This window comes from Leopardus geoffroyi, chromosome D4, assembly GCF_018350155.1.
Source record: "Leopardus geoffroyi isolate Oge1 chromosome D4, O.geoffroyi_Oge1_pat1.0, whole genome shotgun sequence".
NCBI lineage: Eukaryota > Metazoa > Chordata > Mammalia > Carnivora > Felidae > Leopardus > Leopardus geoffroyi.
In genome coordinates, this window is record NC_059342.1 from 11,341,936 (window position 1) to 11,366,737 (window position 24,802).

Below are 24,802 nucleotides of genomic sequence, written 5' to 3' on the forward strand. Positions count from 1 at the left end.
AGAACATACAATGACCAGCGAAAGTAGTTATTCTTCTGTTCAGGAACAGCAATGAAAAGAGCCACTCTCTATGCTAGCTGGGAATGTGGTTACTGGGGAGAAATCCTTATTTAGAACAACTCTCTTAAACTTATCAAAATACACTTTAACTGGGTTTTATTAAAATGGTGCTTTTAAAAAATGATAGTCCATGGTAAGGAAGTGAACCATTTGGCATTCAACTTGACATCCTTTCAAATCGCGAACAGGAAAGCTATGAAGGCATAATAAGATAATTTAGATAATTAGCCTCTGAAGCTAAATGAATCTTTTACCAAAGGAAAAAAGGAATACAAGTTATGTTTTCAAACAGGTCGCAAGTTTTTTTTTTACCTTAGATCTATTTGATTTTTAACATTGTATAAAATGCTAACTTTAAACAACTAGAATGACTTAAAATATTACGTTAGGGACATCATGATGGGGAAAATACCATTTAAAAAGTATTCAAGTAAAGGGGGTGCCTGGATGGCTCAGCCAGTTGGGCACCCAGCTTTGGCTCAGGTCATGATCTCGCGGTCCGTGAGTTCGAGCCCCACGTCGGGCTCTGTGCTGACAGCTCGGAGCCTGGAGCCTGCTTCAGATTCTGTGTCTCCCTCTCTCTCTGCCCCTCCCCTGCTCACTCGCGCACTCTCTCTCTCTCTCAAAAATGAATAAACATTTAAAAATGAATAAAAAATATTAAAAAAAATACAGGTATTCAAGCAGGGGCACCTGGCTGGCTTGGTTGGTGGAGTCCGCAACTCTTGATCTCATGGTCATGAGTTCAAGTCCCATGTTGGGCCAAGAGCTTACTTAAAAAAAAAATTTCTTTTAAATAATAAAATAAAATGTATTCAAGTAAGCACATGCTTATTGTAGAAATTATGGGCCTGAAGTAGGAGGATTCAGGGTTGGAAAAATATTGTTATTGTCTCTTTAAATTATTTTGGGTTGATACATTAATGGCCAGATGTTAAGATTATTTTCTTGATTTTTCGTTGTGTTCCTTTCTTAAGAGATTTTTCCTTTTGGAATTGAACTGTTTTTTTACAGTTACCAAAAACACATCCTTCCAATGTGCTATTGTTCCTAAGTAAAATTTAAGAATAATTTTTAAAGAACAGATTTATATTCATGGATCAAAAAGGAAATTATAAAGGAAATCAGAATTATTTGAAATTAAACAGTCCTCATTTGCAAATATCTTCTCCAAATCTAAAAGTTACCTTTTAGTTTTGTTGACTGTTCCCTTTGCAGTGCAGAAGCTTTTTTTTTTTTTCTTTTTTTTTCTTTTTTTGTTTTCTTTTTTTTTCCGGAAGCTTTTTATCTTGAGGGCGTCCTCATCATTTTTGCTTTTGTTTCTCTTGCCTCCAAAGACATATCTAGTAAGAAGTTGGCTCAGCCAATGTTACCGCTTTGTTCTCTTCTGGGAGTTTGATGGTTTTCTGTCTCACATCTCTCATCCATTTTGAATTTATTTTTCTATATGCTGTAAAAAAAGGGTCCACTTTCATTCTTTTGCATGGTGTCATCCAGTTTTCCCAACACCATTTGCTAAAGGGACTGTCTTTTTTCCATGGGATACTCTCTCCTGTTTTCTTGAAAATTAGCTGACCATATAGTTGTGGGTTCATTTCTGTGTTTTCTATTCTGTTCCATTAATCTATGTGTCTGGTTTTTTTGTGCCACTACCATACTGTTTTGATCATTACAGCTTTGTAATGTAACCTGAAGTCTGGAATTGTGATACCTCCAGCTTTACTTTTCTCTTTCAGGATTGCTTTGGCTATTTGAGGTCTTTTGTGGTTCCACACAAATTTTAGGATTGTTTGTTCTAGCCCTGTGAAAAATGTTGTTGGTATTTTGATAGGGATTGCATTACATGCGTAGATTGCTTTGGGTAGTATAGACATTTTAACAATATTTGTCCTCCAATCCATGAGCATGAAATGTTTTTCCATTTCTTTGGGACTCTTAATGTTGAGAACAAGCCGAGGGTTGCTGGAGTGGAGGTGAGCGATGGGAGTGCGTTAAATGGATGATGGTTATTAAGGAGGGCACTCGTGGTGAGCCCTGGGCATTGTATGTAACTGATGAATCACTAAGTTCAACACCTAAAACTAATAATACACTTTTGTTAAGTAACGAATTTAAATAAAAATGTGACACTAAAAAAAATTAAATTAAATTAAATTAAATTAAATTAAATTAAAACAAAACTCTGGGGGGGCATACTAGATGCAGATGAAAGGAACATGAAGTAATCCAAAGAAAGAGGGACCGTATAATACAAAAGGAACACAAATTAATGAAATTGAAAACACATGTTGGTGTTTGACCACATGTTGGATAAATGACTGTGGTGTTCTCTCTCTAACCCCGAATCCCCTGAGAGGTGAAGAAAAAGTCACAAACATGAAATTATCTCCTTTATTAATGATAAACTACTTACAGGGTATGACTTTCAGCAAGGGCCAAATGTGTCCCCCAGTACTCTCTGCCCAGCCTCCATTTGTAGAACTTGGAACTCCACACTAGAGAGAGCCAGATGCCCTGTTAGGATTGTTATCTTACACGGGTTTGGAGAGTAGAAAGAGATCCAGTTTCTGGTGTTTAGGATATTTGATGGTTTACAATCACTCAATCAAGAAATGAGTCCCAATAATGGATACTCAACATCACCTCCATGCAGAGGAGTAAGGAATATGAGAGAACATCAGGATTATTTAGGGAAATCTAATCACATGTAAACCATAAGTATTTCCTTCTAGTAAATACAATAGAGAGGATCAACCACATCAAACATTTTAAGTTTAATAAAGTAGACACGACACATTTTGGACAAAGTTGAAAAAATAAAAAGGATATAGAGCCCTAATATATATATATGTATAAATATATATATATATATATAATGCTTTATTATATATATGCTTTATATTATACATATATATGCATTATACATATATATGTTCCATCTTAATACATATATATATATTAAGTGCCATATATATATATATATGCTTATATGCTTAATATATATACGTATTAAGATGGAACAGGTCATATATATATATATATATGCTTTATAATGACCTGTTCCATGTTAATACGTATATATATTAAGCATATAAGCATATATATATGGCACTTAATATATATAGATACATGTATTAAGATAGAACAGGGAATATAAACTAAGATAAAACAGATATTAAAATAATAAAGGACTTTTCTGCCCTTGTTCACCGGTGAGTAAGCATGGTTGAAGTCTCCCCTCCCACCGCCATCATGTCTAAGTCAGAGTCTCCCAAAGAGCTTGAACAGCCGTGGAAGCTTTTCATCGGAGGTTTGAGCTTTGAAACAACCGATGAGAGTCTGAGGGGCCACCGTGAGCAGAGGGGAATGCTCACGGACTGTGTAGTAATGAGAGGTCCAAACACCAAGGACGCCAGAGGCTTTGGGCTTGTCACGTTTGCCACCGTGGAGGGGGTGGATGCAGCCGTGAATGCAGGGCCACACAAGGTGGATGGAAGCGTTGTGGAACCAAAGGGGGCTGTCTCAGAGAAGATTCTCGAAGACCTGGCGCCCACTTAACTGTGAAAAAGACTTGTGTCGGTGGCCTTGAAGAAGACACTGAAGAATATCATCTAAGAGATTACTTTGAACAGTATGGGAAGATGGAAGTGACTGAAATCATGACGGACCGAGGCAGTGGCCAAAAGAGAGGCTTTGCTTTGTAACATTTGATGACCATGACTCCGTAGACAAGATTGTCATTCAGAAATACCATGCTCTCAGTGGCCACAACTGTGAAGCTAGAAGAGCTCTAGCTAAGCAAGAGACGACAGGTGCTTCATCCAACCAAGGAGGGCGAAGTGGTTCTGGAAACTCCGGTGGTGGTCGTGGAAGTGGTTTTCGTGCGAATGAGAACTTTGGTCACGGAGGAAACTTCAGTGGGCGAGGTGGCTCTGGTGGCCGTCGAGGTGGTGGTCGAAATGGTGGCAGTGGGGACGGCTATCCTGGATTTGGTAACGATGGAGACAGTTTTGCAGGCGGTGGACGCTATAATGATTTTGGCAATTACAACCATCAATCTTCAAATATTGGACCCATGAAAGGAGGAAAGTTTGGAGACAGAAGCTCTGGCCCCTATGGCGGTCGAGGCCAGTACTTTGCCAAACCACGAAGCCAAGGTGGCTAATGGTGTTTCCAGCAGTATCAGTAGCTATGGCAATGGCATTGGCAATGGCAGTTTACTGCTGGGAAACAAAGCTTAGCAGGAGAGGAGGGCCAGTGACGTGACGGGGAAGCTAGAGGTTACAACAGATTCGTGAAGTCAGCCGAGCACAGTGGTGGCAGGGCCCAGCTGCTACAAAGAAGACATGTTTTAGACAATGCTCATGTATATGCACAAACAACTCGAGGGCTGCATCTGTGACTAATCATATAACAGGTGACTTTAGTTTCTGTTCCGTGGAAAGTGTAAAGCATTCCAACAAAGGGTTTTAACGTGGATTTTTTTTTTTGCACCCATGCTGTTGATGGCTAAATGTGAAAGTCTAATCGTGATGCTGAATAAATGTGTCTTTAAAAGAAATCATGATGATAAAGGAATCATGTGAACTTTAAACAAACAAATTTAAAAGTTTAGAAAAAAATGGATAATTTCCCAGGAAAATACAATTTTGTATGGCTGACTCAGAAAGAAATAGCAACCCAAATGGACTTAGAATCATTAGAGAAATTCACTCTATATTAAAAATCTACCCAACACTCCCCCATCTCCCACCAAAAAGAAAGAAAGAAAGAAGAGAAGAGAAGAGAAGAGAAGAGAAGAGAAGAGAAGAGAAAAGAAAGAAAAGGAGGACAAGAGGGGCACCTGAGTGGCTCAGTCAGTTAAGCATCCGACTTTGGCTCAGGTCATGAGCTCATGGTTGTGAGTTCAAGCCCCACGTCAGGCTCTGTGCTGACACCTCAGAGCCTGGAGCCTGTTTCAAATTCTGTGTCTCCCTCTCTCGCTGCCCCAACCCCATTCATGCTCTGTCTCTGTCTCTCTGTCTCTCTCTCTCTCTCAAAAATAAACATTAAAAAAAAGAAAAGAAAAGGAGGACAAGGAAGAGTTGGAAGAGGAAGAGGAAGAAAGGAAGGAAGGAAGGAAGGAAGCAAGGAAGGGCAAAGAACCATCACTGAATCCAAAGAAATCACAAATGGTTCCAGACAATTTGGACCACCCAGATTTTTCTCAAGGATGACTTAAATTTCTTCTCCGAGGAAGGGCGATTCTATTTTCCTTTAATTTCTTGAATTTTCTGTGGTAACGTTTACTTTCTTTTCATCAAATATTTAAAGGGAGGGGAACAGGTTATGAAAATATAGTTCCTTCATTAATAGAAAAGTGGCCAATGTGAGATAAATTTTGTATGTAACTCCATATTAAGGGGAATAGTCAATATTAATTTTAAAATTGTGTGTGGGTTGAGGGGGGCCACTCTGCACCTATTAGAATGGCCATTTGCAACAACATGGATGAACCTAGAGGACGTCAGACGCAGAGAGCCAAATACTGCAGAACTCACTTGTATGTGGAATCTGGAACTATCAGACTCACAAACAAAGAATGGTGGTTACCAGATGCCAGGGGAAGGAGATTATGGAGAGATGTTGATTAAGGGGTAAAAGTCTCAGTTGTGTAAGATAAATTCTGGGAATCTAACGTACAGCAATGTGGCTACATAGTTAACAATATTGCATCGTATAATTGAAATTTGCTAAGAGGGTAGATCTCAAGTGTGCTCACCATGCACTTGAAAATTATAACTGTGTGAGGTGATAGATATGTTAATTAGCTTGATTGTGATAAATATCTTACGAAGTATACAGTCATCCGATCATCGAGTTGTATACCTTAAATATATATGATTTTTAATTGGATTGAAAAGAAATTCAGTTATGGCGTCAGCTCTGTGGCAACACTTTTCATTGCTAGGGTAACATCCGCCAGGATGCGGTATATGCTCTAAATTACCAACCAGTATATGGCGATGTTTCTCTTGTGGCCAGGAATCAAGGGGGTAGAAATGGGAGTCACTCCTTTCCCTACTGTCCTTAGGGATCCATTAGTAAAATGTTTGGCTTTTGTTCCACAGCTTTGGGATCTACTGATTTAAAGGTAAATCCCAAAGGAGAAAGCTTCCACTAGGAAACACAGCAGTGGGTTTTTGACTGGAACCTCACATGCTCTACTGATCATTTTAGGCAACTCATGCCAAGGAACAAACTAGCAATGACAACAACCAGTCTCAATACTTGCTGACTGGGGTGATTGATAGATCCTGACCATCAAGGAGAAGTGAGGTCAGGGAAGAGTATGGCTGGAAGATAGGAGATCCTTTAGGCTGCCTGTTAGCCTTCCTGTGTCCTGCAATAAATGTTAATGGAAAACTACAACAGCCAGTACAATCAGGATTGCTAATGGCCCAGACCGTTCTGGAACGAGGGCTTGTTTCACTCTATCATGCAAAATATGACTAGCTGCACTGCTTGCTGAGGAAAAAGAAAATACGGACTATGGGGACGCCTGGGTGGCTCAGTCGGTTAAGAATCTGACTTCAGCTCAAGTTATCATCTCACAGTTCGTGGGTTTGAGCCCCGCATCAGGGTCTGTACTGACAGCTCAGAGCCTGGAGACTGCTTTGATTCTGTGTTTCCGTCTCTCTCTGCCTCTCCCCAACTTGTGCTCTGTCTCTCAAAAATGAATACACCTTGAAAAAAAATTTGAAAAAAAAAAGAACATACAGACTATGGTAGCGAAAGAGAAAACTAGTAAGTACCAGCTATGACTACATGACCAGTTGTAGAAATGAGGAAGAGAGTATTTATTTATTTTTATTTTTTTAACATTCATTTATTTTTGAGAGAGAGACAGAGAGACCGAGCACAAGCAGGGGAGGGCAAAGAGAGGAGACACAGAACCGGAAGCAGGCTCCAGGCTCTGAGCTGTCAGCACAGAGCCCGATGTGGCGCTCGAACTCATGAACCATGAGAGTTCATGACCTGAGCTGAAGTCGGATGCTTAACCGACTGAGCCACCCAAGCTCTCCTAGGAAGGTAGTATTATAACTGTCCCTTGCTTTGATATGAACATATTCATAATAAATATTATCCATTGTAATTTTTCTAATTCTTCTACTTTTTAACATAGGATCGTTAATAGCAGTGAACTTTATATCCCAGTGTTTAAATTCAGGGCTGAAGGTGACACATAACTCAGCTAGGAGAGGTTTGAACATCATCCAGTGAGGGACAGCAGTGACACGTGAGTTTCTGTGTATACCTCTTTTGGGGAAAGGGTTTGCATCTCCCAGCTGTTCGTGGGACAGCTGCATCATGTTATATAGAAGCATGATTTTACTGTTGTCTTTACTTGAAAATTTAATGTGGTTTAAAACAAGAGAGACTTGTATAGGCATGCCAGGGGGGAGGAGTGCGTTGTGGCCGTTTGTATGGCACCACCTTGTAACCTTGGAGCTCCATTTCCCAGAATTCCATTGCGTGTATCGTTCCAGGTTGTAGTTGGCCAAAAAAGGAACCCGTGTGAAATTTAGGAGGCTGAAGTAGGGCAGCGGTCATTATTCTCCGATGGTCATTTTGTTGTCCACTATGGTGACAGATGGTCGTAGAGGTGTCCAACAGTTTTCGGCTGTAACTCACTCCCACACTCTTCCATTGTATGCCCAGCTCCTCTTCGGAATTTCTGGCCCTGTTGACCAACAGCAGCCACTGACTCCCCTCCAGATGCTTGACTAGGATCCCCAGAGGTAGTAGCAGCTTCCCTCAGACCTTTCCACGAACTCCCCCTTTGCAGCTCCCTTCCGGTAGCTTGATGGGCGTGGCTTTTCAAAATGACCAATTGGTGATGCCATCTCTGACCCTCCAACTTTCTACAGCTCTTCCCACGCAGGAAAAAGTTATTATTTTTCCATAAGAAGTCCTTTATCCTGTAACACACAAAATGACTCGTCTCCCTACCTGAACTCCGACTGCTCCAGATGAAATCAAACACATCATGAGCAACTTCTTGGCCGTATCTATAAGAGAGACTTCCCGTTCTTTATCCATTCCTTCTTCCTACTGCCTGGAGTGCAGACGTGATGGCTGGAGCTCTAGCAGCAACTCTTGGACCATGAAGGAGCAGTCTTACTCTACGGACGGAGGAACAGCAAGAGAAGAAGCCAAGCTGGTGATTGTGGAGCTGCCATTTACACTGCTTCCCTCTGGCTTTTTGACATGAAAGGAAATACATTGCCGTTTAGTCTGTTCTAAGTGCAGGGTTTCTATCACTCATACCCCAAACTAGTCTTCTCTGGAATACTGCCCGAAGATTTTTTTTCTTTTTATTTGCTGCATGATATTCCATCAGATTAATAGACCTTACTATATTTAACCATTTCTCCTTGTGGATATAGGCTCCGAGGTTTACTCCAGCGTTCAGATATTGTAAATAATGCGGCCGCAAATATCTTTGGGAATATATCCTCTGCCCTTCCTGATTTATAAACCTCTCCCTCCACCCATATGTGGAGGGAATTTTGCAGTCCCCATCTTTGTAGGGAGCGTCTGGAACACTATAGTGCTCCAAGTATGTGTGAGCAGGGATGGATAAGTGAATGAATGCTCCACGACACTAGTCGTGGTGTTGCAATGCTCAGTCTGTCACAGGCCTTCCCCAGTGCTCATCCTACTGACCAAGTTCTTACCTAGGATGCCACATCCTAAATCATCTCAAGCCCCCCCAAAAATAAATAAACAGCACCAAGATGCAAGCTAATGTTCATCTTAATATCAAAACCATGCCTTTTGTGCCTTCATCCATCCATCCATCCATCCATCCATCCATCCATTTCTTCCAGAAACATTTATGGAGCCTCCCTGTAATGCATCAGGTATAGTATCTGATGCTGGGGATGCAATAATGGAAAAGACCCAGTCCTTCAGCTCAAACAGGTCACGGTCTAGTTGGGAGACCGTTGGAAAAGCAGTTACAATGCCGAGGGACAAATACTCTGATGGGAGAAGATCTAGGTGTCATGGGTTAACGGAAGGCCCTTCAACACAGTCAGGGCAAGGGGGAGAGAGGATATAGATTCGTCAAGGGGTGAGCTCCACAACGTGGGGAGGAAGGTGGAGAATATTCCCAGGAAAGGAGAACAAGGCCCTTTCATGGATCGTGTGTCCTTCGCCGATGGCCAGTACCTACTCTTAACTTTCTTGAGCCTTGTCCCTCCCTCCTAGTGACTCAGAGATACCTGGTGTGATGGTTCAGACTCCCAACCTCGCTTCCTACTGTGTTCTTTAACTATCTTATGTTCTTTATCGTCTTTACCCCTCCCCAAACTTGGACTTGAGTTTGTTTTCTTATTTGAGTCTGTGTTCGGTTTCCTGGGGCTGCTGTAACAATGAACCACAAATGGCGGTTTAAATAACAGAGATTTACCGTCTCACATTCAGGAGGCTGAAGTCTGGGATCAAGATGTCAGCAGTGTTGGTTTCTTCTGAGGGCTCTGAGGGAGGGTCGGTGCTCAAGTGTTCTTTGGCTTGGAGATGGCGTTCTCCCGGAGTCTTCACGTTGTCTTGCTTCTTTGTGTGTTTGTCTCTGGACCTAAATGTCTTCTCACTGTGAGGATACCATCGTATTGCATGGGGGCCTACCCTCATGACCTCATTAACTCGATTATCTGCAAAGCTTATGTCCAAATAAGGTCACATTCAGAGGTACTGTGGTTAGGACTTCAGTACCTTTTGGAGGGATACAATTCAACCCTCCACGGAACGCAAGGTCTCACCTCCTATCTAACTGTTCCTGCTCTCTCCCACCTGCTGCAAGGTGACGTTTAGGAAAACCACCACCAAAAAGTCCTGATGGTCCTGCTTGTGATTTTTTTCATCACTCATGTCCCCATGTTGTGGCTGGTGTGTCCCTTAACGAAATTGACCACCTCCTCTGTGGGCTGTAACTATAAGGCCGAGGAAACGAACGACAGAGAAACCGATCTGACGTGGCAGTGAGGCCATTTCCAGGTAGCTTTTTGCAGATCCCCACCGTGTACTTCATTCTCATAAGCCGTATGCAATTAAGCAGGGAGCCCCCCTGAGCCAGGCCCTGCTGCTCCCTATTGTCGCAACGAACATCTGGGGTAAGCAACAATAGCTGGATCACAGGCGCAGAGGAGGCTGCGTTCGGCCGTGTAGGCGGGGTGCAATGTCAGCATGAATGTCTGTTACAGGCTGCGGCGGGGAGGGCTCACTTGAATAACTGCTCAAAAAGGGAGGCCTGAGAGCACAAGTGAGCCACCCACCGCTTCAACAGAGAAGCAGACGATCGCGGCTGGGAGGTTTATTAGTAAACCTGTTCCAGAGCCTCTTAACTGAGCACGCCTGGATGAGTTTCCCAGGATCCGTATTCGTGTTAGTGTCCGACCCGCCTGCCCCGGGCCCTCCCAAAGGTCACCTTCAGATTCACTGAATGGTTCCCATATACCTTGAAGCCTTCTCAAACACCTGCCTCTTCTGCCTTAGGGCTTTCTGTGGCCGGAGGACCATCTTCCCCAAGGGCAAAGCAGGCTGGGATCGCTGCAGAGTTAACTTCCGATTTCCCAGGTACGTTCTGCACCTTGTCTCAGAGGGTCTCCAGCCGAAATGAGCCTCTGTTATCCACAGTGGCACCTGCGAATTAACAAACTCACCCTTTATTGGGTTCCCTCCCTTCTCTGGTTTACCTCCCCCTGTTTCCTGGGATTCCCTCCCAAATAAACTACTTGCCCCCAAATTCTCATCTTAGAGCCTGCTCTTGAGGGGACTCACATTAAGTCGGGGCTTATAAACCCCCGAAACTCTAGGCAAACGTATGCATGCCTGCGTACTTTTCTGGGAAAGGGTACACGATTTTCATCAGCTTCTCAAAAGTTCTTACCCAGCACCCAAATAAGGGTAAAAAAAACAGTGCTCATCATTTCATGGATAAGAAGAGTTATTTCTGTCAGGTTTAATCAAATCACTTTCAGCCTGGGAAACCAAAGGGAATGGAGTTAATATTTCAACTTGTTGACAGAGCAGCTTGATGGGAAGCAGGATGTGTGGGAGTTAAGAACAGGAAAGATGTTAACATACAGTCCCCATGCGCTGTTTCCTAGGCCAGTGATTGTCTAGGGCTAATCTGGTGTGTGGTGGGGAGGGGGGGGAGGTGTTATTTTATGTCAAGGGGAGAATGGCCAGTCACAAAAAGACAAAAATTATATGATCCCACATATATACAATTCATGGAGATAGAAAGTAGGACGGTGGTTGCCTGGGGCTGGAGGGAGGGGTAAATCGGGGGGGAGTTGCTCAACGGGCATAGAATTTCAGTTTTGCAAGACGAAGAAGTTCTGGAGGGTGATTGCACAACAGTGCGAACATACTTAATTCTATTGAACTACACGCTTAAAAGTGATTGGAGTGATAGTTTTTACGTTTTGCATATTTTACCACGATGGTCAAAAAAATGTTTTTACAAGATGTTACTGAGCTCAGTAAACAACAACCCACAAAGGTACTGTGACCCTCCCCCGCCCCGCCATATTGGCAAGCGGTCTTTTCAGAGATTGGCGCTCCCCCAAGGACTTCAGGGACTCAGCAAGGTCTATGTGGGGGGAATACGGAGGTGAGGGGGTGGCCTTGCTCCCTGACCAAGGCGTGACTTTAAGCAAATCCCTTTGATGTCTTTGTGAGTTGAGGACAACAGTCACTGTTGCGAAGCATCCTGGGTAATTGCCAAGAGAGTGTCCACTCAGGAGGAAGAGGGCCAGGTGTTGGGCTGAGAAGCTGCTCCAACAGGAACAACGGAAATGAAGAAGAGGGAGGAGAAAGGTCAGTGTGTTGTGTGAGGAGTGAGTACCAGGGAGGCAGATAGGAAACAGAAACTGGGGATTGGAAATAGCCAGGAAGGAAATAAGGATAAGGAAAGACCAGACAGTGAACTACTGGCAAAGATGCTTTAGACCGATGGGTCTCTCAAACTGTGGTCCTTGAACCCCAAGGGGTGTGGAGACAGATTCTTGGTTCTCAGTGCTCAGTAAGGATATTTAAATGTTGTTTTCCTCTTATCATGATAACTAAACAGTGATTTAAGTATATCCTACATAATATGGCCTTTGTGTGTACGTAATTGCTAAGCAATCCCCTCAAGTTAGAGACCTTGACTTGTGTTGACTTCTAGAGTCTGGCCTCTGTTGGATGGGCTCTTAATAGCATGGTATCTGCCACTGTCCTCGTGTCCAAGACCTGTAGGGTCATAAATGGCCCCTGGAAACCTTTTCCAGAGTACGATTTTAGTCCCTCTTTTATTTAGGTATTGAGGCTCAACGTTTGCCGTTGTGAAAATGACGGGGATTTGCAGTAACGCACTGTTGTGATTGCTGCCGGTGGATGTAAAATGCAAGTGAGATGCTGGAATCAAGGACCCAGCAAAGGACACTTAACTACGCTGCCTGAGCAAAGGTCTTACAGGAGCGTGAAAATCCTAGGTGGAAATCCTAGAGCCGGTGACATAAAGAAAACTTGACTTGAGATCAAATTGTTTCTAAAATGTTCTTTCTTTTTTTTTTTTAATGTTTTTTTTTTTTTTTTAATTTTTGAGAGAGAGAGAGACAGAGACAGAGAGAGGGAGGCACAGAACACGAAGCAGGCTCCAGGCTCTGAGCTGTCAGCACAGAGCCCGATGTGGGGCCCAAGCCCACAAACCGTGAAATCGTGACCCGAGCCGAAATCAAGACTCAGACGCTTAACTGACTGAGCCACCCAGGCGCCCCTAAAATATTCTCTTTCTAATACTTACGGGATTTTGTGAGCATTCTGATTGTGACCTCTTTACTAAACCCAGAAATTTGTTTTTGACGTCTGCTGTGGGAAAAAATCTTGAGACGTTTTCCCTCCGCTGATGCCACCAGTAATTAGATCCAAGAATGCATTCGGTCCAGGTTTTGATAATTCAGTGGAGCTAACAAACTGTAACGTGAGTATGATAACTTTTTAGAGTTTATAAAGCAATGCAACATTAAAATTGCCTTTTAATTTGGTTAAATGTAAGATATGATTATGCTTAAGTAAAGAAAACAGTACTGGGGAGCCTGGGTGGCTCAGTTGGCTGAGCGTCCGACTTCGGCTCAGGTCACGATCTCACGGTTTGTGGGTTCGAGCCCCACATCGAGCTCTGTGCTGACAGCTCAGAGCCTGGAGCCTGCTTCAGATTCTGTGTCTCTCCATCTCTCGGCCCCTCCCCTGCTCATGCTGTGTCTCTCTGTCTCTCAATAATAAATAAACATTAAAAAAATTTAAAGAAAAACAGTATTGTTATTAATATGATTTTGTACAAAATGCTTTGCAAATAGGCAGTATTCACATTGATATTCCTGAAATAAAAATCAAGAGCAGGATAAATGTAGATCTGGACTTTTTTGTGTGTTTACCAGTTTACTGTGAGGTTATTATAAAGGGTGCAGGAGAACATTCAGGTACTTAGGGCAAGGTTAGGAAGGGCCCCAAACTCAGGCACTTCTGTTCCCATGAAACCGAGGCCCACTACCCTCCCAATGCATTTGCCAACCTAGAGGCTCTCTGAACTTCATTCTCTTGGATTTTTATAGAACCTTCTTTACATAGGCATGCTTGATTAAATCATGCCTTTAGTGATTGATTCAACCTCTTCCTCTCCTCCCCTCCCTAGAGAACTGGGGGCAGAGCTGAAAGTTGGTTGTCTTGTTGCTGCTAAAACCTAAAGTCAAATACCTAAGAACAAAAGCAATAGATTCAAACTTAGGCATCATGGTACCAAAGCCCGGTACCTACATTATCAACTTAGTTTGAGCAGAACGATAATTTCCCAACTGTTCATTTAATATTATAAACATAAAATTGATTGAATTTCTTGTTTTGATTTACATTTAACTTAACCCCACCCCCCACCCCCCCCCCCACCCCCGCCGCACTTTGTCTAGTACGTGAAAGTTATGGGCACAATGAGACTCTATACCTAGGTTTACTTGTAACATTAGTTAAATAATATTACAGTGAACCCTGGGAAATCTATTAGACTTTATCTTTTCAGAAGAGCTTTCTTTGTACGTTACTCAGTCTAGAGAAATACCATCTTAGGGCCTGCAAGGAAGGCCATGTCAACATACACTAGGTTATCAGTGTTGGGAGATCATTCTCTAGGAGACTCTCATGTGCTTGTGCACATCTTGTGAGCAGCATGAAAATGCTGATCCTCTAGCTGCTACTATTGCTGTGAGTAAAAAAACCACCTTTGTCTCTGACCCAAGCGTTTTGTATCTTCTGCCACAACCACGAAACTGTAGCTGGCTGAATTGGTATCTTTCCAGTAGGGCCAAATCTCAGATCCTTCCTGGTTCTAGATAGTTAAGCTGGCCACATGCAGGAAATGGGTCTGAGCTATGACCTGAATGGTGAGTACAGTGTAACTAGATAGATGTGAAGCTGGCATTCCACTGGATGAATGTCACAAAGACTTGGCATGGAAATTGGTTGTGGTCTTTGGTGGGGTGGTAAATAGATTAGCCTGACTAGAATAGAGGGTTGGGGCAAGGAAGCACGAAAAATTAGATTGGGAAATTAATCAAGGGCTAAATTATCATGTATTGAAATGTTATGTGAAAACAAATCCTGTATTTAATAGAAAACCTTTGAAGCCTTCTGCCTCTGAATAATTGGTTTATTTGTTCACTCATTTACTTAAGCTTCTAAGCAGGGAGGCGACATAATGAATGTCAAAGTATGATGGTATTGAAAGTGAAGTATGGTGTAATAAAACATCACCAGATTTCTTATCCTGACTCTGCCACTTACCAGGTGTGTGACCTAGTGCAAGTTATTTCTCTGAGTCCAGTGTTTCCATCTGTAAAAGGGGGGTAGGAGTCACCTTAGCTTAGGGAGGTATTGCAAAGATGGTAAATGATGTCTCTAAAGTGCTTAGTGCAATGCAGTACATAAGGGGTCAAAAATTGGTGAAGATTCTCAGCCAACTATGTGCAGAATATAGATATGAGAACATAGACCTCCTTTTTTTTTTTTTTTTTTTTTTTGAAGCTATAACAGCTATATAAGGATAAGATCATTAGGACCCAGACGAAGATAGTGATGGTGGTAACAGAAAGGACCTTGAATCAATGAAAAACTAGTAGAGTTTGGAGATTGGTTGGACATCATGAAAGCCAGCATTTGTTGAGTACCTCCTATGTGCCAAGTGCTATTCTAAGCCCTTCAATATAGTAACTCAGTTCTCCTAAAAGCACTATAAGTAGATATTCTTAGTCTTGCCATCTTACAGTTGAGAAAGCTAAAGCTCACTGAGATAAAATGACTCACCTAAAATCAAACACCTAAGAACAAAAGCAATAGACTCAAACTCAGGCAGCACGGTACCAAAGCCTGGGTGCTGAACTTTCATGCTACGCTATCTCCGCAACATCGGAAGAAGCAAGGAAACAGTCAGTGAGGACTCCTGGTCAGAAGTTCCAACAGCCCTGCAGCATGTGGTTCTGATGCTTGCTCTGTCTATTTTGCCTTTTAGTCTGCCTTGTAATTTGTTCTTGCTGGCCAGGCATGATGTACTGTGTGGAAGGAACTACTGCTCTAAATAGGCATTTGGTAATGAGGTGGTGAGGTGTGGGAAGTGTTCTACAGCCATGGGATTAGGTCTCAGTTTTTGAGTGAGCCTGTGCCTCTGGACTGTGAACTTCACAAGTGTTTCTCAGGGTTTTTTTTCTCCTTACATGGGACAGGTCGACTGGATTGGGCTGGAGTTCGGTATTTCCCTCTCAGTCAGTTAGCCTCTAATAATACCCTGGCAGGTTAGGCTCCCGAGGGCACACCTTGTTAAGAACAGAGTGCTCTGGGTTTATTTCAAAATTATTCCTTTGTCCTTCCACCTGCTGAAAGCCCAAGGGGATTTTTCTCCATATATACTCTAGTTGAGCTCCTAGAGGTAAATTTCCCAATACTGTAGAGACCCCAAGTGGGTCTCCCTGGAGTTTATAACTCTCAGATTTGTCCACAGTGAGCATACATCAACTCATCAATGACAGTTCAGGTTTTCTTCCCCCAGTGGTATCCACTTGTGAGTCTCAGCTTTGGGAAACCGTGACTCCCTCTACACCCTTGTCTCTCCAGCCATGGGGGCAGCAATTTGCCCTGTGTCCTCCAAGCATCCAAAAATAGCCGTGGATTGTTCAGTCTGTTCAGCTGTTTACTTGTTGGAGGGAGTAGAGACTTCCAAGCTCCTTATAGACCTGGAAGCTGGAAGTCTTCTTCACTGGTCTAGGACCTGAGGAGGGCAGGAGGGACAGAAGCTTGCCCTGAGAAAATGTGTGTGAGGGGGAACATCAAAGTGGAGGTGGCCTGCAGGTGTCTTTGTGAGAAGCTGGAACTGAAGGCGGAGATGTGAGAGTTGCCTCTAACACAGGAGATGTGTTCCCTCAACATCGCCCTCTTTCACTGTGAAAGGAGTGTGCCCTTAGGTAGAGACTGCCTGGCACAGCTGACCAGGAATTGGAGAAGAGTTAGGGACATCTGGCATCTCTGGGGCTGGGGTTTCAGGGGGTATTGTTATATCTTATATCTCCTCAGAAGGACACTCAGGCCCCTTCTGCCACTAGTGACTCTATTGTCCAAGAGCAAGAAGGTAAGACCATGGGTTTTTTCCTTTAACCCCCGTCATGGCATCGTCTGCCATGGTTGACTCTTCATTTCCTCATGATAGACATCATGGTAAAATGGAAAAATCCCACAGTTGGAATTAGATAGATCTGCATTGAAATTGCAACTCTGTAACTCACCAGCTCAGTCGTTTTCTGTAAGTTAATTATAAATCATTGAATCTTGGAATTTGTTTAACTGGCAAATGAGAATAATAATACCTTTCTTACACAGCTGTTTTGAAATAACTATGGAAAGCCTTTAGTAAGTGTCAGTTACCTGCCCCGGCTACTCCGTCCCCTCCCGGGCTGGTTTTTAGCCATGGCCATGAACTCATCAACACCCTTTCCACTGAGAGGTGGGGTCCATGTCCCCTCTCCTTGACTCTGGGCAGGCTGACGACTACTTCAACCAAGTGAGTAGGGTGTAAGTATCATTATGTGACTTCTGTGGTCACGAAAGACACTGAAGCTTTTTGCTGATTCGCTGGAACACTCGTTCTCAGAGCCTGAGCTACCACGTAAGAAGCCTGGCCACACTGAGGTGGACATGTTGGAAAGCCCAATGGGTAGGTGGTCTGGTGGACAACCACAGCCGAGCCCGGCCTTACCACCACTCCCAAGGCACCAGGCAAGTAGTAAAACTGAATTGGCCCTTTCAAACCAGCCCAGCTGCCAGCTGAATACCACAGACTGACCTCTATTGATGACACATCAGTAGAAGGATCACCCAACCAAACTCTGTCCAACCCATAAAACCGTGAGATACAGTAAGATGATTGTGTTGAAGCCATTAGGTTTGGGGGTAGTTTGTAACCCAGCAGTAGTTAACGAGGACAACCCCTTTTATCCCAATCCCTCCTATCCTCGGCCTCCTTACCTAAGATTGCCAATCCTGAGTGTTTTCTGCCTCGAATCTCATTCTTCCTTGTATCTCATGATAAAAAATCTGATTTGGGGTGCCTGGGTGGCTCAGTCGGTTAAGTTTCTGACTTCAGCTCAGATCATGATCTCGTGTGAGTTCGAGCCCCGTGTCGGGCTCTGTGCTGACAGCTAGAGCCTGGAGCCTACTTCGGATTCTGTGTCTTCCTCTCTCTCTGCCCCTCCCCCACTCACTCTCTATCTCTCTGTCTCAAAAATAAGTGAACATTAAAAAACATTTTAATGTGATCTGAGGGCAATTCATTGCATCTCCCTGCACCTCCTTCCATCCTTCCTTCAGTAGGAATTTCCTGGGTGTTTCCACTCTGCTCGATGTTAGATGCGGCAGTGATCCCTTTCCCTTCTGTCAAGGACCAGCACACTTGTTGAAAAGACCAGAGACTACGTGATTTAGGCTTTGCCAACAACTACCTAACTCTGCTTTTGAACCACAAAAGCATTCATAAACGTAAACAACTAGGTATGGCTGTATTCCAGTAAACATCACTTACAAAAACAGGCATCAGGTTAGGTCGTCTCCACCAGGCCCAAGTTTGTTGACCCCTGATCCAGGTGATTAACACCTGGCCAGGAACCTGTTACCTCTGCAGATATCTAGTTGCTAGAGAAAGGGCATCCACCCTCTCCCCCTTTCAACTCCAGTAGGACCTAGGATGTAAACCGAGTCTTGGCTGACGGAGGGTGGATGTTCAGATACAGAGATCATGACACCAAAGTACAAACAAGGATGTTGAAGAGGCTGATTGAGCAGCAGAGGAGAATGATCCTAGAAGAAAAGTGATAGGTAAGGCAGGAATGCTGGAGGACCTCATTTTCTGAAATTGAGAGCGTGCTTCTTCGGCTCACTCATTTTTCTCTCCAAAGAGTTGTAAGGACAAGTCAGATAGGATAAAATGGCCGTGAGCTTCGTAGATGCCTGCCAGGTGTTATTAAGGCGATCGTCTTTGGGTTTCAGGCAAATAGCTTCTTACAGTAGATGTCTTTGCAACACGGTGTAAAACCTCTCCCCCTCCCTCCAGCAGAGCTGGCATTCACAGGAAGGAACCAGAATAGCATGTAACGTTCCATCAGCTCTTCCAGCAGTGAGACTAAATACACACAAACTCGTCCAAATTTATACCTGCTGCGAACGTGAACAGTGACATGGTGTCGTTCTGCTGTGGGGTTTGTCTGGACGAATCACAAAGAAGGGTTACGCACGCGCCATCACTTTCCTGCCTTTTCCAACTTCACCATCATGCCTTTGTGACCAAAACCACAACTCTGGCTTCACTTTCATTCTCCTTTATCTGGTAGCTCTGTTGTGACGATCGTGAATCCAGATTGAGATGGAAATTGAAAATTCAGAGGAGATACGATGCAGGTTTATCTGGCTCTCTCGGCTTTTTATCTTTAAATCAACTCAGTTTATTTCAGTTAAAGGGGTTTATTGGAAGGTTACACAGGGACATAAAGAGGGCAAGATATCTTCTCAGGGCTGCAAAGCCAGGCAATCTCGTGAAAGATTAGCAAAGTGTGGCACTCAACCGTAGCTCCAATCCCCCAACCAAAGGTCAGGGAACCTAAGAGTGGGGCTTTGTCTTACTGTTTTCTTGCTGTCTTCTTCCTTAGTGTCCTTTGGCTTCTAACTTCACTGCCGACTGCTGACCCTTTCGAGCTCTCTCCTTCCCATTCCGTATGAGAAAGAGTGTGATTTGGATCGTCTGTATCCTGAGAAGAGTAGAACAACACCTGCAGGAAGGATAGTGCAGGACTTCCAGACAGCCTGTAAATGTTGGCTTCGGATCAGTTTCTCGTGTTTGGTTCCATCAGCTGAGGCTGCTGGGGGGTGGGGCAGGGGATGCAAAGCCCTATGACTTGGCTGTACTCATAGACTCCTCTCCAGGACCCACCTAAGCCCCAGGTCCAAGCCATGGGCACCAAGAGGCGATGCTCTAGGACCTCCCTACCCTGCCCCTTCTCATCCTGTGTCCCCAAGTTTCCTGACTCTGAGTCTTCTCTTAATCATGATTCCACACCTGGCCACTCATATTTGCATTGGCTTCTGACTCCTCGAGAACCTTCAAAGGCTGTGGCTCAGGCTTACTGTGCCAACTGTCTCTGTGTCACATTGCCCTGGAAATAAATCCTCACCCAGAGGGGTCTGCTGGTGTGAAGGGCACAGTCCAAGCTGCTGAAACAGAAAGACCTCAAAGTCCAGAGGCTTAAATAAATATGAGCTTATATCTCTTCCCACTCACGGTCCAGAAGTGAGCAGTCTATCATTGCCTGCTCCCTTTCATACGTGGCTGCCTTCTTTGGGTCCCAAGATGGCTGCTCCCGTTAATGCCCTTTGCCAGCCCGTAGAAAGAGGGGAAAGAAAAAAAATGGGGAGTGTATACCCTTAGAAGGGGGAAACCCCAGCAGTTGCCCACATTACTTCTGTCCACGTCCCACTGGCAAAATCCTAGTCACGTGACTCCCTCCTGGCATCTAGCCAGGCTGGGAAATGCAGTCTCTGGACGGGCAGTTGTGCCCATCTAAAACTCAGAGTGGGCATGGGCAGGTAGGTCGTTGAAAGGAACGAGGGAGAATGAATTCTGTAGCACAACAAGGGGGCTCGGCTGCAGGGAACGACTTCTGGACTGAACCCAGGGGCGGATCCGGATTTTATGGGACCTGAAGCTCAGGCATCTCCTGGAGCCCTCTTTTGGACAAAGCAAGCAAACTGATGAGCACAGATTTATAAATACAGGACTTTGGAAGAGACCTATTCTAGTGAGGGACCAGAAAGCTGAAACCTTATCGGCTTTATGGTCAACCCACCTCTGCTCGGGTACATTCACCACCGTCTCCGTCAAATCCTCCCTACTTGCACAAATGGCAGGTTAGACCCCCCCTCTACAGGCTGGACTTTCTAAGCTTTCAAAGCCACTGCCAAACGTGGTGGCAGCATCTTGCTAAATGGTAAGAAAACCAAGCAGAACCTGTCCTGAATTTCCTCTTCCCCGTGCTTTTGCTCTAGTCTCTAACGATGCAATGAGGCTGGCTGGGGGGCTACCCCAGCAAGGGTTGAAGACTGCTCTGCCTCTAATGGTGTCACCGGGGTGCAGTCCTAAACCGCGCTGCCCTGAGTTCTCCTCGGGTGCAGTCTACTCCCCAGCCCCTGACTGGTGGAGAGACCTCCTTATTTATGGACAATTATTCCGTGCAGACACGATACCGTAAGAAGCCCGCTGGGCAGCTGCTCATGGAAACTCTTACTGTGTCTTCATTTTCATATCAGTGAGCACGCCGTAGGAGACAAAGAACAGACTGAGGACTATGGCATTGGCCTGCACACAGTCAATCAAGGCCAGGCTAATTAGATTTTCCAGGTGCTTGGATACGGTGGGACTGCGTATTACACAAATACATAGATAAACATTCCCCAGCCACGAGGACCAAAGGATTGCCGCAGAAGGCTGCAGAATAAGTCTTTCGAAAAGGCTTCCGTTCTCTTGCTTGCGTGTTCTTTCTCGTTCGGGGAACATAATGAAACCCCAATACAATCGAAATGCCTGGACTTGTGCGTTATTAATGAGTTTCATGGAATGTAGCAGTGTTCCCCCCCCCAAATGAAACTCTGAAAATATACATGCCAAAGGCTGGATGAAATCAAATATATAAATACTAGCACGTGGAGAAAAATATTCAAAACCAGTGTGATGCATCCGTACCATCACAATAGCAATCAGGGACGGTGATTGCTGTTCATATCTGCATTCATACCGTCCCTTGACTAATTTTAATCTCCTTGACTTTATATGAGAGATTTTTTTTTTTTTAAATCATGTTCCTCATTCGTTAAAGCTATAGCCTGCCCCTGGCTATTGACTGCGAGGCACATACACTCCTCCTCCGTGGCCTTAGCATATCTTCCCCTTTCCAAAGGTTGGCCGACACCAGAATGTCTAAATGTAAGAACGCTGTGGCTTTGTGACTTCTTTTTTTGGGAATATGGACATCTGGACGTTTGCGTGGTCACTGTACTCACATTTCCTCTTCTGTCTTGTGTGGATATCCCTCGGGGGTCCGTCCTTAGTCCTTCCCTCCTCTTCCTTAACATTCATACGTCGGTGATTTTTCATGCTTTATCGCCAACTCAAAACTCTCCTCTTTGAACGGATCCTGTGGAGTATATCCTCTCAGGTGGGACACAGGCCCTGCAATCTGAGACGGGTCCAAATATGAACGCGCTGTCCCTCCCACCAGTTCGGTCTTCCTCTCATGCTTCCTAGCTCCATGAATGGCTCTGTCACCCCCGCGGGGTTGGGAGTCACATTTCACTCCTCCCTCCCATTGATCTCACTCTCCATGTTCAGTCCCCAGGCTGTGTGGATTCTACCCCTCCATTTTATCTCACACCTGCCTACTGCTCGTTCTCCACTGGGGGACCTTCGGCCAGAATTTCATCATCTCTTGCCCAAAGTACTGAACAACTTCTGCTCTCCCTGCTTCCCGCTGTCAGGGTGATTTTTCTAACGACACGTGTCAGTTCTATTCCTGCCTCGCCTGAAATGTTTCACAATTCCCCACAGCTTTGAGGATAAGGCCAGAGTTCCCTCAGGATGGCCTACGACACCCTTTGTTTTCCATCTCTCGCTTACCCATTTGGCAAAACCAACGTGCCTCAGAGCTTAGAAAAGTCAGTGCTTTCTTTGTTCTCCGAAAATGTCTGCGGTCTCCCCTTCTTCGAGGTCTCACCACCTCTGAGGAGCTACCACCCTGGGTTTGGTGCCTCTTCTCTGTGCTCTCATTGCCCACTGGGTCTCCCTGTCCCACCGTTCCTGCCATACTGCATGGGGACTGCCCGGTCTTACTGGCTTCCCCCCCGCACCTATACCAAGCCCCTGAAAGGACTTGATCTTATCAGAAAGAGACACTGCCTTGTCCTTCTTTGTGTTGCTTACATCTTAGCATGATACTGACCCACAATAGGCGTTCAAGAAATGTCTATTAAATTAGTGAATTTGGTAAAAAAGAATCAAGTGTTAGATAGGTGGGCTCAATGGCTGGGAATGTCTAGAAATTATGCATCATAAAATCCCCTGGGCGTATTCTCTTCTACTGTTTGCGGTGTCACTTTCTACCCTCTCAGGTCCAAGTGTCTTATCCCTTAACCCATAACTAAATGTGTGATGTGCACCTCCTCTGTGTCAGAAATGTCACAGCGCACCAAGGATATCTAGGATGTAAAGTTGCCCGTGGGGTTATCTCTCCCTCAAGAATCTCATAGTCCAGGTTAGAGACATAGCTAAAAACAACTAATTATATGGCAGTGAGATCATTGTTAGTAACACAGGTGATATAGGAAGACAAAGGAAGAAACGTCTTGTCTCTCAGAGACAGAAATAAGGAAGAGGTGATATTTGAATCTTGAAGCCCAGGTTGGTGTTTACCAGGATGATGAAGGTTTGGGCATGAGTATGTTACAGATGGAAAGGTCAGCCCCAACATTGGGTGACTGACTGAGTTCTGGAGATGGGAGGTGGAGGGCTTAGCTGGACAAAGTCACGAAGGGCAATGCCCACCATGCCAAGAACTTGAGACTTGGCCTTCCAGGAGATGAGGAATCATTGAACAGTTTTAAACAAGTTTAATCCATTTTGCATTATTGAGGGACCATTTGGATAGCTCTATTGAGGGACCATTTGGATAGCTCTATGGAGAGTTTTAGAAGAAGAAAGAAGCGGCAAGATTAGTTAGGAGACTATTATAGGGTTGCAGGTCAGGTGTTATGGCAGCTCCATATCCTAGTGGTTACACATGTGGCCTTCGCATCCCAGCTCTGTTGGTTGCCAGCTTCAAGTTACTGAACTTCTCTGTGCTTCAAGGTCCTCATCTGAAAATCCGGCTTGTCATAAAACTGATGAGATAGCCATCCAAGACTAAATGGACAGTAATACAAAGTGCTTAGAACAATGCCCACCTAATTCTATGAGGGCAAGAACCAAAAAGAACATAGAATAGAAGAGCCAGGTCCAAAAAATATTTGGCAGGGAAAATTGAAAGCATTTGGAATATGACAGTATGTGAAGGTAAAGAAATGGGTAACTCAAGGATGAGTCCCAGGTTTCTGGCCTTCGCAACTGGGTGAGTGGTGGTGCCTTTCAGAGGAGGAAGAACAGGAATTGTTTGAAGCTCCGGGGTTGGTAGTGAGTTTGATTTAAGAACGGTCACCTGTCACTTAGCAATGTCATGAACATTGGGTGCCTGGCAATACACTGTACCGAGCGATGACTCCGAATTCCAAATTTTGTGAAAATCGTTCTATTTTGTTGAGTCCAGCTTCAAACCTTCGAAACCGCAGGTTTATCCTGATTTGCGCACATAGTTTGTATCCCACAGGCAAAGCAAAACTAAGATACTGTCGCCGCAAAACTTCAATTTTCCATTTCAGGAATCAGGCTGTTTGTAATTCAGTTTTCTCGCAAACACTGACTGTTTGTTAAACCAAGAGCTAATATACCTACAAGGATTAAATCTTCAACAGGGCAATTATACAAGGGACGGTGAGAGAGCCATGTGATTCTTTAGTTCACCTTCTTGGTGACTCAGGAATTTAGAACAAATTCCCTGCTGTGATTCATTTGAACCCACACCTAATCTGTCATACATAAAAAAAAAAAAATTATCAGTAGGTGATACTTGCTCATGAGAAAATCAGTGAGCATTATGCCATAGAATTCTTATAATTAAAAATGATCCTACTGAGGGTCTAACAGAAGGAAGAATAAAACATCCTCCACATAGAAATTTTCAGACGTTAAGGAATCCAATGATCAGAATATGCAGTGTGAACCTGTGTGTGTAATTTCTACTTTTATTTTTTCATCACATATGCATCGAACAACTGCTTTCCCTAACACTCTGCAGGGTGCAGGGCACGCGACAGCATCCCAGGCAAATACCCACACGCTCTGATGGAGTTCACGGTAACGCGAGGACATCAACACAAAAAATAAACCGGAAAAAAATTTAACGTTTTAATTTGTAATAAACGCTGTGATGGAAAGAAGGCGCTGAGCCTGGGGTTTATGGATAAGGAGGAGATAACCCTGAAAAGA

General features: G+C 44.1%; 1 long non-coding RNA gene and 1 pseudogene across 3 annotated transcripts in view; both read left to right on the forward strand.

Annotated features, from left to right (window-relative positions):
• Window positions 1–24,802, forward strand: part of LOC123593575 — a 77,775-nt gene that overhangs the window by 30,393 nt on the left and 22,580 nt on the right. The window contains exons 1-2 of one of the 3 annotated variants that reach the window (XR_006710386.1): window positions 10,348–10,488; window positions 10,600–10,680. This is a non-coding gene — a long non-coding RNA (uncharacterized LOC123593575). Of the gene's footprint in view, window positions 1–10,347; window positions 10,489–10,599; window positions 10,681–12,902; window positions 13,073–24,802 lie in introns of those variants that run through there. The other 2 variants (XR_006710388.1, XR_006710387.1) reach the window with 2 other exon arrangements.
• On the forward strand, window positions 3,283–4,309 carry LOC123593573 (annotated as a pseudogene).